The sequence below is a fragment of the Hemicordylus capensis genome, chromosome 1 (genome assembly GCF_027244095.1).
Source record: "Hemicordylus capensis ecotype Gifberg chromosome 1, rHemCap1.1.pri, whole genome shotgun sequence".
NCBI classification, from domain to species: domain Eukaryota; kingdom Metazoa; phylum Chordata; class Lepidosauria; order Squamata; family Cordylidae; genus Hemicordylus; species Hemicordylus capensis.
In genome coordinates, this window is record NC_069657.1 from 273345136 (window position 1) to 273359408 (window position 14273).

A 14273-nucleotide genomic window follows, 5' to 3' on the forward strand; every position below is an offset into this window, starting at 1 on the left:
GGGTCTCCCCGGTCCTAGTCCAGCACTCTAACCACTACACCACGCTGGCTGTCTTCATTCATTACGAATGAAGATGTACTTCATTCTTAAATCCAACATGATAATTTGCTGCATTGAAGTCTGCAGACCCTCTCTGCTGGTGGGAAGTTGCGATATCAGAGCTGCATGGAGAAGGGGGATTTCTTTCTTCAGCTGCAGAGGTAGGAGTGGAAGAGACAAGCAATTGACCCTTTTGAATCCTCTCTGTGAAAGAGGGCCTTTAAGAGCTTTTTAAGTTGTCTGGCATAGTTGTCTTGCTACATCACTTGGCGTAGGGCCTAGAATGAGAAGAGAATCAGAATCTGTGAAACTGACCTGGCATGAAATTTTGGAGATCCTTGAGTTAGGCTGAAATCACTGTACTGTGGTCTAATCCTGTTTGTATAGCCAGCAAATATACAAGCACACATCAGTTAAAGAAAATCCCTTTTGGGGGCAAGAAAACATATCATTTTGTTAATGGCCTCTTGTGAAAATAGAACCCTTTGAAGGTCATTCTACAACTAAAAGGATATCCCCTCTGAAGAACTTTATCCACTTAAGGTTTCTTCTGAAGAATTACGCTTCATAGCATCAAGTCTTTTTCCTGTTGAACATTTCTCCAGATGATCTGTTTTCATCCTCCCCTTTAAGTGTGCAATCCCTTCCTTTTCCAGCCAAAGTTTCATTTACTTGGTTAAGTAGCAGCCCAGAACAGTAGGCACACGTCATCAGTTGCTTCCGAATGAGACATGTGCCAGAAAGCTGCAAAATTGTAGCTATACTGGCTAATAGATCTTTGCCTTTAGTGCAAGAATACACCCTTTTGACTGCCAGGTCACCACTTTTGATTGTGCCAGTGCATGTATGCCTCTGTGGCTAGTGGCACTGTTCACAGTTTTCTATGGCATCAACACTGCTCTTTCCCAAAGCTTTGAATCATTCCAGCTGGAGCATTTTTCTTTACTTCTGCAAACTCTGCTGCAGGATGGCCATAGCTGAAACACAGGTATTTTTGCTTCATAGCATCACTTACAAGGTTTTTCTTCTTCCCTTTTCACAGTAGCAAGGAAGGAAGGAAGGTCTAGATGAGGAGAGCTGGTCTGGTAGCAAGCTTGACTTGTCCCCTTAGCTAACCAGGGTCCACCCTGGTTGCATAAGAATGAGAAACTAGATGTGTGAGCACTAGAAGATATTCCCCTCAGAGGATGGAGCCGCCACTCTGGGAAGCATCTAGGTTCCAAGTTCCCTCCCTGGAATCTCCAAGAGAGGGCTGAGAGAGATTCCTGCCTGCAACCTTGGAGAAGCCGCTGCCAATCTGTGTAGACCAATACTGAGCTAGATGACTCAGTATATGGCAGCTTCCTATGTTCCTATGCAGGAAAGACACTGATCAGCTGCTTGCAGGGGGTCTCATTAGAGGAGCCTTGTTCTGCACTTTCGAATGAACATTTGTGTTAAGGTTACCAAAGGATGTTCTGATCCATCTGTGTTTTGGCTAGTGAATCTGTGCAGTGTGTAACTTGGCACCCTTGTTTGAGTGGTCCAATAGAGGTGGATGATACATGCTTTCCAAAAATCTGTGCTTGATGAAAAGATTCATCCTTGAGGTTGGGCTTCATGGACCAGTTTGAGAGATGCTGCTGCTGGCAAGTGGCAGTGAGAGAGAGGTGGCAAGGGTGGCAGAAGCCACAGCGAGGGCGGCCAGTGGGAGGAGATGGCCCCAGGTGGTACTCATTTGAGCATTTTTCAAACATTTGGAAATCTTGGGGCACTCGTGAGTACCACTTATGTGAATTCCGGTTTACAGTACATGGCAGATGTGACTTCAGTCCTTGACACTGTGCAGGCCCAAATCCTTGCCTGCTCACTGCTCTACATCTAGTGTAAAACCAACCTGCTGATCATCTCCCACCCACTTCTTCAAAGCACAGAGCATCCATTTTCTCCCTGTAGACAGAGTTTTGCATTTGTCTTGAACAGAGGGGAAGCGCGGTGTCTCTTCCGCTCTCTGATGCACAAATTTCACTGTGAGCGCCTCTTGGAATATGGATGTTCGGATGCCCTCTTCCCCCTCATCCAAGCACTTGTCTCCATTCCTTAGCAAAGGGGGAATATGGGCAAGGCTAGCTGGACCATGCGCATGCTATGTGGCAGCTGAAACACATGCCACTGATTGGGAAGTCACTGTTGGCATGCCATTTAAAAAGGGGGAAATAGGATTATATGGAACTTTATAAGTGCAAGAATATTGCAAATTCAAAACCTGTCCATAAATCCTGGAATTTACTTCCAGGGACCCGCTTTAACTGAACACATAAATCCAACTTTTCAAAGGATTTCTTCCCTCGCTTTAAGCACATTGCAACTTACCTGGAAGATTGAGGTTTTTTCCTCCAATCAAGACAAAATATAGCTCCCCCCACACACTTTTTCATGTATTTTGTTTGTTTAAACTGGGAGTAATCACAAGGCAACATAAATAGGAGGGTTTATATATCTTAGTGGTGTGGCAGATACCTAAAATATTTAAAAGAACAGCCACTTTTTGATACCCAGCTACTAAAGAACATATGAGGTATCAAAATAAATTTATGGGCTGCACCTCAGAAAAATGAATGTGATGATATACAATTACACAATAAAATAAGAATGGAAGAACAGGATGCACAATCACAATTCAAACAAGGCCCAGATTCCGATCCCCCACCGCCCACTCCACTAAGCTGTAAAAATTGAGCAGACATTTATATTACAAGGAATCAACTTATATTATGAGTGGTACTTTCAAATGCTGCTGAAGTGACATCACAATTGGTGCCAGATAAGCCTCCCTGGGGAGGGCATTCCATAACTGGGGTGCCATGACAGGAGAGGCCCTGTCCCTGGTCACCACCCACCTAATTTCAGATGGTGGAAGAACCTGAAAGAGGGCCTCCAGTGATGTTGTGTTTTAACACTGTGGCTGTACAATATGACTCTGATGAGCAGAAGTCTGGGATAATCAAGATCAGTTTTCCATTTCGCCTTTCAGGCCCGTGGCCCTTGCCTTGATCCAGTTCTAGAAGTCAACTGTTTTTGTCCTTCATCCATCACCTCATATCATTATCCTTTCCACCTAGTGTATTCCAGACACAGGAAGTTGCCCATGGATGCCCAATACTGAATCAGATCTGTCTAGCCTAGTACTGAACATTTGTTACTAGTCAGAGTACACAAGGATTCAGATAGAAGCTTTTTCTAGCCCTGCTACCTGATATGCTAAAAGTGGAAACATGAAGAACTGAACATGGGACCTTGTACATGCAAAGCACATGCTTTGTCACTGAACTAGGGCCCCTTCCACAAATGCCAAGTGATCACTGCAACCCAGTACCCAAAGGCAGGTCTATCTATTTGCAAATCATCAACTTCTTATTATTGTGGTATTGGTATCTGTGGCACTTTCCAGAGAAACATAAACGGGGGGGGGGGGGGGGGTTTCCAGGCCCCTGCCCCAAAAGCTTACATTCTCCTTTTTCTTTCTCAAGTATTTGAGCTTTCCTGAAATGTTCTGCTCTTTTAAATGCATAATCATTTAAAAATAGTAACTACAAGTTATTTATCTGTGATGAACTAACCCTGCACCCCAGGTTAGTGTGTGCCCATTCCATACATATTTTGGGGATTAACTCAGTGCTTGTTTCAACTTTTGAGTTCACCTTCAAATATTTAGCTTGGTTCCCATGGACAGATGCTGTTGTTGGCTCTCTTGTCGGGCCGATGAAAATGTTACACAGATGTCTTTTGGTGATCCAGTACCATAATAAAGCTTGTAAATGACTAAATTATAAACTCCTTCACCACAGTTTTGCTGCTTGGCAGAAGATTTCCCTTGAGCTCTTCTCTTCCTGTTTCTGTTTTTCCTAATCTTCCTAACTTAGTCATTCTGACATTAAATTGTGGTTATGGACTAGATCGGAGTGAACTACATTATTTCAACAAGACTATGTTTTATGAGATCTAGGATACATAGCTCAGATCCATTATTTATTTAAAATATGATTATTATGATGATGATGATTATATGATTATTTATTTAAAATGTTTAATACCCGACATTTCAGACCTTGGGTCTCACAATGCAACTTATAAACAGTTAAAATATAAAATACAATAAAACTACATAGCTAAATGTTATAATAGAGCAATAGGCTAAAACAATAGCAACAATGCGCTCTACATTGCATGTGCTGTAATGCGCTGTACATGGGGCTGCCCTTGAAGACTCTTTGGAAGCTTCAGTTGGTTCAGAATGTTGCTGCAAGGATGCTTGTGGGTGCGAGTCACTTCATGAGTATTACACCCATCCTGCATCAGCTTCATTGGCTACCGGTCCACTTCTGGGCTAGATTCAAGGTGCTGGTATTGACTTTTAAAGCCCTACACAGCTTGGGGCCAGGGTACCTGTCAGACCGCGTTCGCCCATATGAATCTGCCAGGGCCCTTCGACCATAATCTCGGGCCCTGCTCATGACCCCACCACTAGCAGAAATCCAGTTGGCAGGGACTAGAGACTGGGTCTTTTCGGTTGTGGCCCCCTCAGCTTTGGAACACCCTCCCTGAAGAGCTTTGCCATGCTCCCTCTTTCAGTGTTTTTAAAAAACATCTTAAAACACACCTTTTAAAGGAGACTTTTAAATATCATTATTATTTTGTTATATCTGGTAGGTTCTTTAGCTTCTTTAGCTTTTCATCATTTTCAGTTTTAATTTGAACCTAATAATTGTTTTTAATCTGACTTAAAAAAAATTTAATTGTATTACTTGTATCTGTGTCTATCTTATTGTTGTAAGCCACCCTGAGCAGTATTGCACTGGAGGGGCAGGATATAAATATTTTAAATAAATAAATACAAATTAATAAATAGGATTCACATTAAAAAGCATATCAACTAAAAGTCTTGCAAAATTGTTTTCTATGGTTGTCTTCTTTAAAAGAGCTAAGGAGGGGCCTGGTGAATATCCCCAGCAATATAAGCACATATGGGATAAAGGCAGGCCAGAGCACACAACTTGTTAGGCCAATCTTACTGAATTTTTATACTTATTTATTCTCAAAAAGTAAAACCAGTTCGCCCGGTTCGGTTTGGATCCAAACTGGGTCTGAACCAGGAGGGGGTGGTTCGGTTTTGGTTTTGTCTGAACCACCCCCTGGTTCGGTTCGGATCCGAACCGGTTTGGACCGGTTTGGACTGGTTTGGACCAGTTTGGATTGGTTTGGACACCTGAAAATTGGTAGGATGGTAGCTGGCACCCAGGGGTACCTGTCACCCAAACCCCAAAGCAATTGGACACCCGTATGATTTTTTATGAATTTTTGAAAAGTATTTTTATTTTTTCTCATAGGATATAATGGGACTCGAACCAGGACATTATTCCTTATTGTGGAGCACCCATGGGTGCCAACAACCATGCAAACCCTGAAGCAATCAGACACCTCTATGATTTTCTATGAATATTTGAAATATTTTTAATTATTTTTCTCATCGAGTATAATGGGACCCGAACCAGTCCATATCCCCTATTGTGGAGCACCTAGGGGCACAAAAGCGGGGTGGGTGGTAGACAGACAGGGGTGCCTACCACCCAAAAAATACCAAGGCAATTGGACACTCCTCTGATTATTGGTGAATTGTTAAAGTATTTTTGAATTCCTCATAGAGAATAATTAGGATTGCAGCAAATGTATAGCTTCATGTCGGGGGGAAACAGGTGTCGTAGAGTGCAGTGTGGTGGCTGGTAGTTCCTAGGGTGGGAAAGGAAGCTACCTGAATTATTTGAAAGGAATTGGGCAAAGGGGTGATTTTTAAGTGATTTTTGAAGTTTATGCATCTTTAAGGTTTTTCTCCATAAAGAAGCATGGAGGTGTCAGCAAATGTATAGCTTCATGTCAGGGGGAAAGGGGTGTCGTAGAGTGGAGTGTGGTGGGTGGTAGTTCCTAGGGTGGGCAAGGAAGCTACCTGAATTATTTGAAAGGAATTAGGCAAAGGGGTGGTTTTTAAGTGATTTTTGAAGTTTACATGTCTTTAAGGTTTTCCCCCATTAGGTATAATGAAGGGTGTATTGCTTCACGTCGGGGGGAAAGGGGTGGCCTAGAGCGGTGTGGGGTTGGTGGTAGTGCCGGATAGGGGCAGGGAAGCTACCTGAATTTTTTCAAAGGATTTGGGCAGAGGGCTGATTTTTGGTTAATTGTTGAAGTTTACGCGTTTTTCCTCATAAGAAGTTATAATGGAGCTTTCAGCAGCCCCATAAGTGCACTTGGGGGGTGCTGCGGTGGCCCAGAGCGAGTGGTGGTGTAGTGCACATAGGGTGCCAACCACCCCCATGGGTTTCTAACCCATGGGGTACAGGGTTCTGTTGTTTCTGAGGTATTGAGTGTGGATTCTATGATAGCATATTAGAGTGGATTCATGGTGTCTCATTGAAAATCTCATTTGCTATCATAGAATCCACACTCAATACTGAACCGGTTCGCAAAATAGAACATGTGCTAGTGGAGCCCATGACATACCGCGAAGTTTTGAAGCTGCCTGTAAGTGAGAAAAAAGAATGGGAGAAAGCTATGAAAAAAGAAATGCAGGCAATGGAGAAACTTCATGTGTTTGCTCCTACGAAACTACCAAAAGGTGAAGTTGCTGTAGGATGCAAGTGGATATACAGGAAGAAAATCACACAGAGTGGAGAGGTGATTTACAGAGCGAGGCTGGTAGCACAGGGCTTTACGCAGCGCATGTTCATACACTATGATGAAACTTATGCTCCTACCATTAGAGGGGAATCAGTGAGAATATGTTTGAGCTCGGCTAAGCAGAGAGGTTTTAAAGTATACCATTATGATATTGAAACCGCATACCTCAACGCTGAGCTAGATGAGGTTTTGTACATGAGAGAAGCACCAGGCTACGAAAGCAATGAGCCTAACGCGGTGTACAGACTAAAGAAAGCCATATATGGGCTGAAGCAGTCAGCTATATCAATCTATAATTGGGAAATTATTGTACTTAGCCCAGTGGTCAAGGCCTGACATATCGACAGCTGTAAATATCTTAAGCAGATATTCCACCAAACCCACGCAAAGACATTGGGTAGGTGTTAAAAGAGTCTTAAGATATCTAAAAGGTACAATGAGCAAGGGGTTGCACTTGGAACCCGATGAAAGCCTAAAAATTGAAGCCTGTGTGGACAGTGACTGGGCTGGCGATGTACAAGACAGAAAGTCCACCACAGGATATGTCATATTGCTTGGTGGTAGTTTAATTGGATGGAAGACGCGAAAGCAGAATAGTATCGCGACATCCACAGCAGAAGCAGAATATGCTTCATTATCTGATCTGTGTACAGAATTGACATGGTACAAACAGATGTTAAATGAGTTGGATGAACATGTGAATTATCCAGTTACTGTGTATGAAGACAACCAGACCTGCATACAGATTGCAGAAATGGAAAAAGTAAAGAATAGAAGTAAACATATTGATATCAAGTTTCAAAATGTGAAGCATGCTGTTGATAATGAAATCGTGAAATTGGAATATTGTATGTCTAAGAACAATCTAGCAGACATTATGACGAAACCCCTATGTGCAGTGAAGCACAATGGAATATGTGAAAAGCTGGGCCTGCACAAAACCTAAAAGAGATAGGAGGGGTGTCAGGATATATCTCTGTAAGGTGTTGTGGTAATATGCCTTCAGGTGAAAATAGCAAGTCACTGTAATTACTGTGATTAGTGACTAGCAAAATGTGAGGCCAATTACAAGATGCTGAGTAATGATCTGCAGTGATTGGCCAAGGCCAGTATAAGAAGGAGGCCCAGAGAAGAGCAGAGTGTCCACAGTGGCAGCTGCTGCTACACTGTGGTCCACCCAGCTGAACCATGTACATTCTGTATCCATGTGCCTGATGTATATATATCTCTACATGTAAATGGACTTACTGAGCTGCAATATCATGTGAGTGCTGTTTCTACAATATATTCTTCAGTTTAAATCCTTGCCTGTGTGTTGGAGTCTTCTTCCACTTCCACTGGGGTACTGGAATGTAACTCTGTGAGTAGGGCGCATCACCAACAGTCCCCATGTCCCTTGGTTTCCTTCCCCTTAGGCCTCTTGCCTAAGGAGCCTTTTTTGGTGAGATGTTCATACCTCAGTGTCCCAACTTTGTCCTCATAGTTCTCCTTTTCCCAGAGTCAGCTCCAGTTTTCAGGTTACCCCTAGAGATGTGAAGGCCCTGGTGTTTGTGCGTGTAAAAATATTTGCGGGGTGGTGGTGGGAGGGAACACCCAGGTTTTCCCCATTTTCCCCCTGAATAACTTTTTGTGTGTGTTTTTCTGAAAAATCAGATTTTTTTTTAAAGGATTATGAAATATTTTCTTTTGGAATTATGATTAAGATATTTAGGAAAAGGTGTTCAAATAAGGAAAGATGTTCTGGCCTTTACTCTTCCAAGCTTCTTGCTTGCTTCAGATACCTCCATCTTCTGCAGCATGTGAAAGAAATTGTTCTATGTTTGGAAATACACCAGATAAAGAAATAAACAAACATGTGAAAAGGTAGACAGCCAGCCCAGTTTTCATAAGTCATTAAGATGATAAAAATGAAGGGACAGAAAAAGTAGAAACTGCTGATAGTGATAGCTCAGAAAATGAGACTAATTAGACAAAGTTCCATGTGGCAAAACTTATTCAATAAGTCTCCCCTCCCATTTTTTCTCTCTTTCTTAAAGTGAGTGCTTTCTGTATTTGCTTGACACTGGAGGAAACTAAGTCCAGAATGCATAATAACTGACTTTGTTTCATTATAATGTTGATAGTGGCTTAGATGCAGCACAATACCCACTGATCCAAGAATTGAGCGCACACACTCATTCTGTGCATCCTCAAACCACGTCCTCACTTCTACTGAGAGCTCCTTGGAGGAACAGGGGGATTTGAATGTAGTAAATAAATAAATACTAAGCTCACAGGGCTGCTATGGCTCCTAAGGATTGCAACATCACTGCAACTAGGGATGTGCATGGATTATGATTCTATCACTGATTCGAAGCACAGCCCAGGCACCTTTAAAGGGGAGGAGAGCAGGTCCATATCTGCTTTTCCATCACTTACTGCAGCTTTCTGCTGTGGCTTTCCATCCCCACAGCCACAGCAGGAAGCTGCGGTGAGCAGCAGAGGAACAGGTACAGACCCATTCTCCTCCCTTTTAAAGGCTGTGCTTTGAATCATTGATCGAATGACAATTCATGTACATCCCTTAGTGCAGCAACAAGCTTCCCATTGGGAATAATAGGAAGCTCATCACTGCAGAGATGACACAGTCGTTAGAAGTGATGGAGCCTCTGCAAGCTTGGCAGAAGCAAGGATGTGGTTTGAGGATGCAAGTAAAGAATGTGTTTGCCCCACTCTTCAACTGGCGGGGTGCTGCACTGTATGTAAGCCAATTTTTAATGTTTTGCCTGCTTTTTTTAAACAGCTTTTGACAGTTTATGAGAAGCAGGCAAGAAGTGGAGACTGAAAACAGGAGATGCTGGATTACTTCGAGTTCAACAGATTACAGTCTATTTGTAACAAAAAATTAAATAACATTTATAAGTAAATTACTATGTTTGGACTAATTGTCTGAATAAATTATACGTTGCATTCTAAACGTATCTTTTATGTTTTTGTTGTTCAGGGGTTTGGCCCAGTGGAAATCCTGTAGGGAGTGTGGGGCGTGGAGTCAGAAAGGAAACGGGAGGGAGAGAAGAAGGAGAAAATGGAGTGGTTTCTGAATAAACTCTTAGTTAAATTTATATAAGACTACATTGTGTTTGTGAGGGAAGCAGCTATAAAACACTATGGCCACATTCACACATAACACCAAACGGGAGTTAAATGTGGCCGGGGTGGGAACTCCAGTATGTCCGAACACCAGCCCAGCAGGACATGTGGAGATGTGCATCTGTCCCTGCAGACCCAGGGGTGGCACTGCCATCCTGGGGCAGGTGGAAACCGGGGCTCCCCTCTCCCAGAAATCCCCTGCCCACAGATCAGCATATGGTGCTATGCCAGACCAGACACTGGGAACTTTGAATGGGTTTAAAGGTGTGTACCTGAATCCCCTATCTCCCCCGTCCATGTAAATGGGTATGGGTTTTTTGGGGGAGGGTGCTATTTGAACAGTTTAAAAGGCAGCCCCCAGCAGGGATTCCCAAGTTCTATTCTTCTCACACAAAGGTTGGGAAAGTGGGGGAACGGGGGATGTTCACTCCCTTGGCTTAGGCATGAACAAGGTCAGTCACCAGGGTCAGTATTGGGTAAGCTGAAGTCCTTCTTCAAAGAGACAGCCACCCACTTCCCAGGCATGAGAGTGTCAGGCCATGGGGACACCCACACACAACTCATGAGAAGGGCCATCAGAGTGGAAGGGAGAGAATTACTGAGCAAATTCAGACATGATGCCAGAACATCCTCTTCTCCCACTGACACCTCCTTTATGAGCGTGTCAGGCCATGGGTGCTCTATATTGAGCCAGGCTGCTGTGTAGAGGAACGACATGAAGAAGGGTACCCCAGAGACTGCTTTCCTATTCCTGGAGGCTTTTCACATGGGGTTTTTGAAGCCCTTTAACTCACATCTCCTCCAGAATGGAGGGGGTGTGTTCACATATCAGCTAGATTTACCCCAAACCCAAAGCAAGTTTTCAGGGAGCAGTTCACACACAATTCAGGTTTTTCACTGTGCATTAGAGTGTAACCCGATTTATAGCCGGGGTAAAAAAATCCACTATGGGGGGGCGGGGCGCAGTTCACAGAAAGGTTGGGGAAGGAGGGCCCAGTGAGTTCGCAGTAAAGCCTCCCTATAAACTCATGGTAAAACCTGCTGTGTGTAAAAGCCCCTGGTGAATCTATTGATCAGTATGTCACAGCAGTGCATGCCTTAAGTATATCTGGTGAGCTTGCTAGTTTTACTGATGAAATGGTCAGGGATGAGATTGTTATGAAAACAAACTGCTCCATACTGCATGAAAAACAGCTACTGGAGCAGAAATGTACCTTGGATAGGGCAACTTCAAATCCCTATTATTTCCTAAGATGGAAATATACAAAATCAGTAAAAACTAAAATAAATTCATTAAAAATCAACCGTGCCCCACTGCCTTGAAGTCTGGGTGGTAGGTGGCATCCATGGGGACTCAACTACCACCCAAATCTGGTGCTCCTAGGACTTTGTTAAGTGGTCCACATCAGTCCAAATCTGAATTGAATCCAATCAAATACAAATCAAATCTGGAGTGGCTTGGGGCGTAGATTTAGACACAAAACAAATCAGGGGTGACTTGATTGGTGCACAAATAGAATTTAGAAATCGATTTGTGCACATCCCTGTTGGATAGGGCTTGTTGCTCTCTTACTGCATAAGAGAAAAAGAATTGCCACTTTGAAATGTGCTTCTTTGCCCAGTTAGCAGGGGAGATGTTTTTAATCTGAAGTGTGGGATATTTGTTTTAAAAATAAAATAAAATAAACATCCAGTGGTAAAGGGGACATGAAAGGGTGCAGAGGAAAAGAAAGAAATGGGTAAGTGAATGGTAAATTCTACAGATCTCATATTTCCTCCCTTCCCCTCCATTAGTGTTTGAAAACAGTATATTGTTTACTGTTCAATAGATCTGTGTTCCATGATTTTGCAACTGTGTTCTCCCCTCTGCTCAGTAACTGATATCAAACTAGAGCTGTTATCTCAACAGGCTGCTGTCACAATGGGTGGTTGTTATTCGATTCATTTCAGCCGAGTTGTACCTGCTTATATCAGCACTGAACTTGGCTGCAACGAACAAAAGCAATACAGTCATACAGACGAGTGTAGATTTTTTTTTCTTCCTATCAGCATATTAAACAAAGGATAATATTAAGTTTGGATAGTGGATAAAGTTAAGCTCTGCTAATACTTAGAATCAAGTACCACTGTGTTGAAATTAGAAATTACACATTCCTGAGGTTTCTAGCCCTGTTGCGTGCCAAGAACATGGCTCTCGCAACTCTCCAAACTGCAGCAGCGGGTCCTTGCAGATGCACAGCCATGTGGGCAGCTGCCATTGCACTCCTCAAGAGCCTGGCCTGAGGGGGAAAGAAGTCCCACGGCAATTCTCTCAGAGGAATGCTTCGCAGCTTTTGTACTCTAAGGTTTCAGATTATACCCAAGCAGTAGTGTAGGGAAGCCAGTGGTAGCTCCGGTTCAACCCGCTGCCAGCGGCCCCTCAAGCCACACTTCCTGCATCTGATGTCAGACACAGCTTCTTATATTGGATGTGGGGGCATGGTTTCACTAGCAAATGGGGCCGCCTGCCCCATTTGTGAGCAAATTCCTGCCAGCGCCGCATTCGCAGTGTGGCTGGGAACAGCTCTCGCTGCTTTAAAGGCAGGGAGAAAGATTCCTGGCCATGCTGAGAACGCGATGCTGGCTGGAATTTGCTCCAAAATGCGGCATGATACCCTGTTTGCAAACAAAACCTCACCCCCGTGTCTGACGTAAGACATGGGGGCGTGGATGAGGCACAAGGTGAAGCCCCTGAGCACGGCGGCCTGGGTTCTTTGAGTCCGTTTGCACAATGGAGGCTCCACCCCACTAGCCAAGGTGAAATGTTTCATGCATGGAATGCAGACAGAAGGCTGGCTGAAACATTTGGGCCTGTGGTGACATGCTTCACATGAATGTGATTGGGAGTATGTACATGATTGACGTCTAGTGTAAGCCAGGCAATTGTGCATATATTTGTATATACAATTCACCCGCCTTGTTCCACCCCTTTGGGGAAGGGGAAGCATAAGGCATATGTATTCTCCCCCACTCAGGGTCTTTAAGAAATTGTTGAAGTGCCATCTTTTTAGAGAGTCATATTAACATTTTAGCTGTAACTATAATCTGGCAGGTTTTAAAACTATTTAACTTCTAATGTTTTAACTTTTAATTTTAAAGTTTTGGTTTTAACTGAGATTTTATTTTATTTATTTATTTTACAATTTCTATACTGCCTTTCACAAGGCATCCCAAGTTGGTTTACAAAAGTTAAAATACAATAAGATTTCATTAAATTCACATTTAAAACCTAAAAATCAGTTAAACCATAAAAACCATAAAACACAGACCAAAAACAACTCAACCGTGAAAAGATAAACAGAAACAGGGAAGCTGAGAAACCTGGCAGCCCCTAAGAGGTAAATGCCTGAACAAACAAAAAAGTTTTTATTTGTCCTTAAAAAGTAGCCACAGATGGCGAAGAGTGGACATTCACTGGGAGAGCATTCCAGAGCCTAGGGCCACAACAGAGAAGGCCCTGTCCCATGTGCATGATGATTTAGCCTCTCTCAACATTGGCACATGGAGCAAAAGACCCTCTGAAGACCTTGTTGGGTGGGCAGAAACCTTTGGGAGCAGGTGGTCCTTCAGGGATCCAGGGCCTTTAAAGGTAATAACCAGCACCTTGAATTAGAACCTAAAACAAATTGCAGCCAGTGAAGCTCTTTCAAAATAGGTGTAATATGCTCCAAGGAAGCGGTTTCATACCATGGTTGATGATATCGAATGCCACTGAGAGGTCCAACAGAACCAACAAGGACACACTCCCCGTCTAGTTCCCAGTGTAGGTCATCCACCAGGGCAACCAAAGCAGTTTCAGTTCCAAACCCAGAGCAAAAACCAGATTGTAAAGGGTCTAGATAACTGATATCATCGAAGAACCTTTGCAGCTGCATAGACACCACACATTCTATTGCCTTGCTTTAAAAGGGAAGATTTGGAACAGGCTGATAGTTATCAAGGTTGATGGAATCAAGATTTGTTTTAGTTAGTTTCTATTGCAACAGTTTTATATAATTTTTTTTAACAGTGTATTGGTCTTATTGACTTTGTTAGCCTCCCTGAGTGGTCATGTACTGGAGGGACGGAGTATAAATATTTTACATAAAATAAATAAATGTGCAAACTACACAGACGCTGCACCATTTTACCAGGTCAGCTTGGAGACAAAGAGGCTCTCCACATGAGCAGAGTGGAGAGCCTTACCGGGCTCTGTGGGGAGAGTGGGCTTAGCCCGCTCTCACCGCAGACAAGCAATGAGCTGTCCCTGGGCAGCCAAATTGGCCACCCAAACGACTACCAGCTCTGTCACGGAGCTGGAAGGGGCGGCAGGGATGAGGAGCCATGTGGCCCCCAGAAGTCCCAGGATGCCCTGGGCA